The sequence below is a fragment of the Triticum aestivum genome, chromosome 1B, assembly GCF_018294505.1.
Source record: "Triticum aestivum cultivar Chinese Spring chromosome 1B, IWGSC CS RefSeq v2.1, whole genome shotgun sequence".
Classification (NCBI taxonomy): Eukaryota; Viridiplantae; Streptophyta; class Magnoliopsida; order Poales; family Poaceae; genus Triticum; species Triticum aestivum.
Genome location: NC_057795.1, coordinates 678965336 through 678975274, shown reverse-complemented (window position 1 = coordinate 678975274; position 9939 = coordinate 678965336). Strand labels below are relative to the sequence as shown.

At 48.1% G+C, this 9939-nt stretch overlaps 1 pseudogene; it reads right to left on the bottom strand.

The window, feature by feature from the left end:
• Nucleotides 1–856: 856 nt before the first annotated feature.
• LOC123082412 (desmethyl-deoxy-podophyllotoxin synthase-like) lies at nucleotides 857–8471 on the bottom strand (annotated as a pseudogene).
• Between the last annotated feature and the right edge of the window lie 1468 nt (nucleotides 8472–9939).

The following is a 9939-nucleotide window of genomic DNA, read 5'->3' as shown; positions in this document are numbered from 1 at the left end:
TAGATGAGGTGGAAGAGGAAGGCTCTGTATACCATATTAGGATTCGTAGAAGCGTCTCAACTGTCATACATGACAGCCCGCGATTATATATTGATTGGGGGCGAGGCCAGCTCTCGCAGAGGCATACACAATTGGCAGGTACAACCACCAGGAGAGATACATGGAGATAAGGGATAGAGAGATACAAAGATAAATGACATAACAAATAAAAGAGATCTCCCTAACTACCTAGACTTGTACGCCAAGTTCCTGGATGTGTAACGTGACAGGAGTTTTGTTTAACAAAGCCATCTATGACACTACTATCATGTTACTTTGCATTATGAAGGTAGTAACTTAGACTAGTGTCATGCATATGACACTAGTCTAAGTTACTCCCCACTATGACCGGCCTTATGGATTACTATTCCACTCTTCCATCAAATTAGCCAATTGTCTTATGGGTTACTATTCCACTCTTCCATAAAATTAGCCAACCTTCATCTTCATTGTCGTCCATCATTGGCATAGACCTGCCATGTAGCCTATCCATATTTTCAATGAGAAAAACATGACTCCACATTTCCAGAATGGCAGTCAACAAACACTATCCATAGTCATGCGACTGCCACGTATTCTGTTCTAAGACTCAATGACACACGTTATAAAAGACTTGACACCTGAAGGCGCGAAATAGATAATCAAACAACAAAAAGGATCAGCACATCTGAAGGCACGAAGTATATACACATGACGTGTCGATGGGGTGCGGCGTGCCGCCACACGGGCATAGCTAGTTTAACCTGTATATGGCAGGTCTCACCAACAATGATATAAGCACTTGTTGATGAATAGTAATGTGAAAGCATTAACAGTGTCACGGGCAACACACTGATCTTTCGTATTTGGTAGTACGCAACACATATCACTGTTACATAAAAGCTTTGTCGTACACATAGCATAACTGCTTCACATGCAACACTGCACACATTTATTCGGCTGGCTATGCTTTGAGAGCATTGGGTGTTCCAGGTTCCAGCTGCGGTTGTTCTTCTAAAAGAGGGGGAAACCGGGAACGGGATGCAGATACAGGTCAGCCTTCTTGGTAACTGTGGCTCCAAACACCTCTGTCATGTCTACTTCCTCCGGGTTAACTCCGGCGGGCAGCTCCCAGTCATGATGGTAAAGAAGACTAGCCAGAGCAATCTCAATATTTGCATTTGCGAATCCTATCCCTGGGCAGCTCCTCCGACCGACCCCAAAAGGAGTGAACTCGAAGTTCGTGCCTCTAAAGTCCACAATACCATCAGCCTCAAACCTCTCCGGCATGAATTTCTCCGGCTCATACCAGTACTTCGGGTCCCTAGATATTGCCCATACGTTGGTGAACACAATTGCGCCTTGTGGCACGACGTGTCCCTGGATCTTGCAATCTTGCAAACACATTCTGGGTACGAGCGGTCCGGGAGGGTGCAGCCGCAAGGTCTCCTTGATAACTGCTTTGAGGTAGTGTAGGTCATTTAGGGCAGCCTCATGTACTCTGGCCTCTCCTGCAAGAATGTGGCGTATCTCTGATTGTGCCTTCTGCATCATCCTTGGGTTCACCATTAATTCAGCCATCGCCCATCGCAGGGTAATCATTGTGGTGTCGAGCCCCGCACCGAATACATCCTATAAAAATGATAAATGCATACATATAAATAGCAGCATGTTTTTCAGTTTATGTTCAGCTATGTTTTCTCTTTAACCCATAATCAGCTACCCAGCTATTTTTCTATTTTCCTTCATATATGGTGATAGGAATAGGATCAAAAGTACCCACAATATACTAACATCTATCAGGCAGCTCCGAAAGAAAACATTGATCGGGTCAGAGTATGAGCCATGTCGTAGCGTGGGGTGTGTTTAGTCCTCTCGGTGCTCTTTGCTGATAGCATTGTCGCATGCGTTTTGTGTCTGCCAGTTATCTCAGGATTGACTTTGTAAGAGGGCTACCTCATCATCTTGTACCGTTCAGCTGTGTACTTTTTCGGATGCATGTTGCTTTATTTATAAAGCGAGGGGAAGGCTGTTCCGAGAGTACGAGCCTTAGTTTTCATTTTTCTGCTCGAGTAAGGAGGATTGAAGCAGTTGGACTTCAAGTAAGTTCTTGTGGTAGTAAATACAGTATCAAGTTCTTTTGGAAACAGAGTAAATCTCAAGTTCTCAACACCACACTAGGTTCGAAACGCTGGAGTTCTTGTGATAGTCTTTACCAGTTTGAAACGGTGGAGTTGCAGAGAGCGAGAGAGATCATTGATGATCTTACCTTGAGCACTTCCCTTATGACGCCGTGGGTTATGGAAATTGGCATGTCGGCTTCCTTCTGGATCCTCAGCAACACGTCCACCATGTCACGCTCGTCGTCTCCGTCGGCAGCTCTGGCCGGCCTCCTCTCCTCGTGAGTCCTGAGGATGGTCTCCATGAGGCGGGACATCTCCTGCCGGTAACGCGCGGCCTCTCCGCAGCAGAAGCCGCACCAGCCGCGACGAAGGGAAGAGATCGCGGAGGTCAAACAGCGACGACAGTTGCACTCCTTGCCTGACCAGCCTGTGGAACGCGGCGCGCTCGGGCAGCTTGTCCCCGTAGATGGCGTGGACGACCCACTCGAGCACGAACTCGTCGAGCCGCTCGTCGATGTTGACGAGCTGCCGGCCAGCACCGGGACGAGATGAGGCTGTAAAAATATTTAGGAAGCGTAGAACCTTTTATCTCGGGCTGCATGTATATATTTAGACAAAGCCTTGACATACAAGTTATAAGGGGGGATTGATGGAACGATCAGGAGATCGACCAGATAGGTCGTTACAAGAAGATCGGGAACAGAAGAAAGGATAGAACTAGAGACAGAATTTAAACAAAGACTTCTATCCCTACACGTATATTCCAACACTCCTCCTCAATCTAAACCTCAAGAAGCTTTGCCAAGGTTAAGATTGTACTTGAAATCATTCAACCTTCTTTCGGTAAGAGGTTTTGTAAAACCATCTGCGAGCTGATCTCCTGTAGGAATAAACCATCTGTGTCAATATCATCATCTTGATGGAACCATGTGGGGGATGCATCATATTCCACCATGGCCATTGTCTTGTCCAAAGGGAGGAAGAAGTCGTCGAGGATCGGCACGTCATCATAAATGGGACCTAGCACCAAATGAGAAGACACAATAGATGTAGAGGTCAAGTTGTTAGAAATGCAAATGGCCTCACGAGACCTATCAACTATCTCACTCTCTCTATGTGGTGGTTCACTCACTCCCTCAAAGTAGGTGCACTCAAAGTCACATATGATGGAGTCACTCATCTCACTCAAGTGGTGGGGGTTGTGGCTCTCCTCACATGGGATTTGTGGCAACACATCATATATGGGGCTAGTGGTGAAGTCACTCTCACTCTCAATATGGTGGCACAAGTCACTCAAGTCATTATACGTTGCCGTGGTCGAAGGGACAATCCCATGCTCAACCATCTCGTCGTCGTCGCCGTGGATGAAGGCCGAAGATGGCACATCATCACTCTCCTCCATGACCGAAGGGAAAATCCCATGCTCGATCATCTCGTCATCGTCGCAGTGGATGAAGGCCGAAGATGGCACATCATCACTCTCGCCTTCAAAGATGGAAGCATCATCCTTGCTCGCCACCTTGTCGCTCGCCTTCAAAGCTTGGTCCTTGAAGGTCTCCGTAGTCATACTTGTCGCCGCATCGTCTTGAAAAAGAGTCAAGGTAGACTCGGCACCATCAATGCCACAAAGAGGGGTGGCGGTGAAGTCGAGCTTGGGTGCATCATCTTGGAGCTCGTCGGGCTTGGACATCGTGGTGGTACTAGCCTCATGCTTGTCGTAGAGCTTGGTCACCGCGAAGTGTGCTTGGGGTGGAGAAAAGCCTTGGCCTTCATGAGTTCTTGTTCTGCCTTGAGAGCACCAATGTAGTAGTCGTCGATGGACTTGTAGTTCTCGAGGAAGATAGTCTTGGAGATGTCGTTGTTCAATCCCATCATGAAGTGGAACTTCATCGAAATGGGGTCGTCCACGCCGGCTCGTCGCAAGGCAATCTTCATCTCCTTGAAGTACTTGTCGATGGACTTGGATCCTTGGATGGTGTTCTCCAATTGGCGTCGAAGTTGTTCCGTGTAGGTTGGAGGCACAAACTCTCGCCGCAACGCTCTTTTCGTCTTGGGCCAACTCATGTCGTAGTACTCCGAAGGTGTGTGAAGCCACCATGCCGATGCGTAGTCGTGGAAGTTTCTTGTGGCGCACTTCACTTGATCGTCGGGACGAACTTGATGTAGCTTGAGGTAGTCGTCCATCAAACGCTCCCACTCGAGGTACTCCTCGGGTTCATGAGTCCCATAGAAAGGAATCTTGTGGTCGGTGTCGAGGTCGTAGTAGCTCGTGGAAGTCGCGGACTTGAGCTTGGGGAGCTTCTCTTGAGCGTAGCCTTGAGGTTCTTGTTGGCAAAAATGTCGTATGTCTATAGGTGAGGATGCCTTGAAGTCGCTTGGCAAAGATGCCAAGGGAGATGGTGAAGTCGTTGAGCGGTTGTTGGTGTTGAGCTCTTGACCTTCACGTTCTTGTTGGTGATGGTGTCGATGCCGATGTGATCTTGTCGGAGATGGTAGCTCGGAAGCATGTGCTCTTGAGCGTCTTCTCGAAGATGAGGAAGATCGCTTGTAGACCTTGATGAGGTCTTTGATCTCCTCCATTTTAGCTTGCATCTTGGCGTCGGAGTTCTTGTTCGTGGCATCGAACTCGTCGTTGTTGTTGTAGACCGAAGGTGAAATGCCTTGCCTATCCATCACAAGACTCGAGTAGAGGTGAGTAGGAAATGATATAAACAATACCAAGTTACCTTTTCCCAAAGTTGAGGATGTATCCCGTTTCACTCAATGTGAAATGAAAGAATAGTGGAATTGGTACCGGACTTGTTCACTCACACCTATCAAGTAAAGCTTATGGTAGAGATCGGTGAGGATAGTGGCACAAAATTTTTAATGCAAAATGTTAGCAAGAGTCAATAATGTTGAAAGAGATTCACAAATTTACAAGCGGAACAAGTAGACCAATAGCAATATGTAGCACACGGAAACACACACACGGATAGATAAATGGGGTCGTGCAACCAAGGAATGAGCACAAAATGTGGAATCCACAGAAAACGCTCGTGTTGCACAACTCAAGAGAGACGCTAGCACGATTGCTCAATAGGAGGATACGACACTTGTGCACAACCTATAAGATGCAAAATGGACAAACTTTATATCCCAAGTATGCTACGTATGTATGGTTCCCGGTGTTTCTCACACAATGATCCAAGATGATCAAGTATGATACCATATGATATATTTTGATGCTATGGCTATTGCTTACAAGTTCTTTGCTCTCTTTTGCTTAAAAGCTTATTCTCTCTTCTTCTTCTTTTTTTTGATATGGTCACTTTTGCACAATGCACAAACCAAGATAGAAATTGTGTATATGCGGGAACAATCTTGTGACACAAGATATGATATGATGATACCAAATGATATGCTATATATGCAATGGACGATATGGATCACTAATGTGCACAATTAACGTTGCCGGCAATACTCAAATGGCTAGTCTCGATAGGCAAGTAACGCAAAATGGGCTAAGGGGTTATCAATGCAATTGCAAGGGTAATATACAATGGTGTCGTCGAGGTTACCGTCAATTTTTCGTCGTTTGTAAGCCAAGGACGGATGATAGTGAAGTGGTCAAAGTCGATGATGAACTCGTGGTGATGATGAGTGGCGGTATGCTCGATGTAGACCCGTTCCTAATTAGCCGAAACACCTTAGGAAATGAAAAAAAAACCGCAAACTCAAAATCTCAAATGACAAATGTCAAATGGTGATAGCGGAAAGCGGTGGTGGTTTACACTTGGGGGGGGGGGGGGGGGGGGGGGGGCACTACCAGGGGATCGAACCCTGGTGTCCCGTGTGGACAACTTTGGCCTTAGCCACTGCGCTGGCTCCCTACAACTGTTATATATTTGTATTGACGGTCCTATAAGAACCAAATTTGACGGTGATTTTAAATAAAAAAACGAATCGTTTTCTTTACTTATCGGTGGCATGGTGGGTAAATAAGGACAACTTCAGGGGCAATTTATATGACGGACAACAGAAATCAATTTTCTTTATTATTAGGTAAAGATTGATAGTGACGGTAACGGACGGGACTGACTAGGCTTCAAGTCGGATTCAATTTGTCAGCGACTTTTGCTTGTACGGTATTAATTGGGACGGCTAGCTTAAGATACCGCACAAATGCATAGACAGACAAGACAATGGTTGAACGTTGGCCGATGGTTGCTGCGCGGCCTGGGCAATAACTCGAATCGTGCGGACTTGGAGTACGTACCTAACCATGCACTGAGAAAACTGCATGTACTAAAGTATCTATCTCACCCAACCAAAACTATCTCCGCAACAGCCCTGTAATCGTGCCAACGCCGTTTCGCCAGGATCGCATCAGGCGATTGGAGGAGGCGACCGGGATCCCTTGCGCGCCGCCGGTGACGCCGCCGGTTCCCTCTCTCTCCGTCGGCCGCTCCGGTGGCGGGAGGGAGGGGGAACCCCGGGTCTGTTCTTTAGGTGGGCGTGTGGTAGGGTTAGGGTTGAGGGAGACGCTGCCGAGGCCGTTGCGGTGGTGTCGCGTCGGAATAAGTTTCTCCGGGCTCCGTTCACGGTCAGGCGAGGCTTTTGCCTTCGTCTAGGAGCCAGCGGTGTTGGGGATCCCCGGATCTTGTCGAGGTCGCGGGCTATGGTGGTTGGAGGTCCATTGGCACTGGCCGTTTGGATCCTCAGATGGGCGATGGATGCAGGGAGACGAAGACCTTTCTTCTTCCTTATTGGTATGATTTGTTGCTGCTGTTCTTCTCCTTCCTCTGCGCTGATGCTGGTGGGAGATCCTGCTTTGTCCGGGCAGATGGCCCGGCCGCGGTGCTGGACCGGTCGGATGACTCGAGTTCTCTTCCTTTCGGAAGGGACACTTTTCGCGGTACTCAAAGCCAAAGATGGCGACGACTGTTGCAGGTGTGTTGGATTGATGTCCATGCCCTCTCAGCGATGGTGTCAAGAAAGGAGGGAGCAGTGTGGCGGCAATTATACCGTGGTCGAAGATGATGACCTGTTTGCGACTGGTTGCAGATTCTTCTGCTGCAGGGGTCTTGTCTCAAGATTCAGGGATGATGACACAGGGCTCCGGAGATCTTCTTGTGTTATGGTTGTCTTAGGGTACTCTAGGTGTTCATGGTCCTTTGTGTTTGCGTTTCAGTGTGCTTGTAAGAGTCAACTACTTTGTACTGATTCGTAATTTGAATGAAGAATTTCTCAAAAAAAAAAAAACTGCATGTACTGGAGGGACGACGTTTTCGCTCTCAGGTCCAAGTGCTCTCTGTATCTTGTACTACTGTCCTGGTCATTACCAGTAGACCACCATGAATGAAATTTTACCGACAGATGCTATACACACGACAGGCTCTAAACGATCTGCAGACGATGCATCTCGTCAAGCCGCCTGTGCATACTGCACACCTGGACATCACCGTCCATTCCTCTATCGTGCACACTTTGTTTGGCAATTGTCGTCCATGTAGTAGTTTCGAATTTTACCCAGCATGGAGTGGAAGGCTGAATTGTACAGCGCCAACCACTTACTCCAGTTTTCACAAAAAAAAAACACATTTACTCTAGTTCTTGGGTGTGCTATGGACAAAACAACGCAAATACAGTAGGTCTCCAAGCATTGATTCATGCGCTCAGTTTGGTTGTTTGTTTGTGGATGATGTGAGAGCTCATCTTCAGTTCTACTCCTTGCACTTTGAATATCGTTTTTGCTCCGGCGCTCCCCCTGGCTGTACGCGAGGGGGACAAAAACAAGGACGGTCAGAATTAACCAAAAACGGTTGAGAACGAGGGGCACGATCGTCTTTTTTGCCCGTTCGTATAGCCGTCGAGGAGCCCTTGGGGGCCCGTGGCCCAGTTAGTTCATATGCGCGGCCGTATATGTATTCGTATATGCCCGGGCGTATCGTTTTCGTGTGCAGCCGCCCGCGGCCGTGGGGCAGCACGTTTCCCTCTCCTATCCCTCCCCTCTCCCACTGCGTTGTCTCCCTCTCCCCCACCATGTAGGTCTCCCCACCGCATCCTCTCCCTCACCTCCATCGCCATGGAGGACGCTCGTGGCGAAGTCGCCAATTGGGGCCCAGATCTGGTGGCGCTGCAGCGCCCGGTGCCCGCAATGGTGTAGGATGATGCTGGCGTCCACGGCGGTGCAGCAGATGCTGCAGATCCGGAGAAGGTGAAGGCAGGCTCTAGCAGCGCAGTCCAGCCAGATGTGCACACTCTGGCGAGCTCCAGCAAGGAGCAGGTGGCGCAGAAGGAGGAGTCGGGCTCTGGCGAGGCGAAGAAGGTGGAGGCGATACTCTCCATCGTATCTACTTTTTCAAGCTCTTTTGCCTTTGTTTTGGACTCTAATTTGCATGGTTTGAATGGAACTAACTCGGACTGACGCTGTTTTCAGCAGAGTTGCCAGGGTGTTATTTTTGTTCAGAAATCAAAGTTCTTGGATTGACCTAAAAATTTACAGAGAATTTTTGTGAAATATATAAAAAATACTGGCGCCAGAATTAACCAGAGGGGGCCCACCCAAAGGTCACAAGCTCGGGGGCGCGCCTAGAGGGCTTGTGGGCCCCCTGAAGCTCCTCCGACTTCAACTCCAACTCTATATAACCCTAATCGGGGAGAAAAAAAAATCAGAGAGAAGGATTCATTGCGTTTTACGATAGGGAGCCGTCGCCACCTCCTGTTCATCAACGGGAGGGCAGATCTGGAGTCCGTTCGGGGCTTCGGAGAGGAGGATCCGTCGCCATCATCATCACGAACCTTCCTTCACCACCAATTTCATGATGCTCACCGTCGGGAGTGAGTAATTCCATCGTAGGCTTGCTGGACAGTGATGTGTTGGATGAGATTTATCATGTAATCGAGTTAGTTTTGTTAGGGTTTAATCCCCTAATATCCACTATGTTCTGAGATTAATGTTGCTATGACTTTGCTATGCTTAATGTTTGTCACTAGGGCCTGAGTGCCATGATTTCAGATCTGAACCTATTATGTTTTCATGAATATATGTGTGTTCTTGATCCTATCCTGCAAATTGTAGACACCTATTACGAGTTAGGATCCGCATACCCCAAAGTGACAATAATTGAGATTCTTTCTGGTGATTACCGTAGTTTGAGGAGTTCATGTATTCACTAAGTGCTAATGCTTTGGTCCGGTTCTCTATTAAAAAGAGGCCTTAATATCCCTTAGTTTCCACTAGGACCACATTGCTACGGGAGGGTAGGACAAAATATGTCATGCAAGTTCTTTTCCATAACACTACAAAAAAAGACACATCCGTGACATTTTGGGCCGAATGATTTTTTTTCTGTAATGCTTATGACACTTCTATGACGATAATTGTGACAAAACCCGGTATCATCATAGATGTGGTGGGCTCCTACTTCTATGACAAAAAATCATGACAGGAAATGGGCTTTTCGTCCTGGGCGGGCCGGAGATGCAGCTGCATGACATTCTTTGGGCCGTTCATGACGGAAAAAACCGTGGTAGAAGCGAGGGCGAGGAAAATATCGGTGAGATCCCGGTTACGGTGGGTGGTCGGGGCCGAGCGATGCACTGTGGTTTGCGCGTTTCTCTCGTGTACGCGCGTGTGTGCGAGACATTGGCTAACTGAACCCGGAACGATTGCACGTTACTGAACCCGAGCGATTCATTCACTGCCGACTGAAGCCGTGCAATTCCTTTGCTGCTGCTGCTAACTGAACCCGAGCGATCGATCACTACTGCTGCTTACTGAAGCCGATCGAGCCCCCCCCCCCTTGCGAGACGT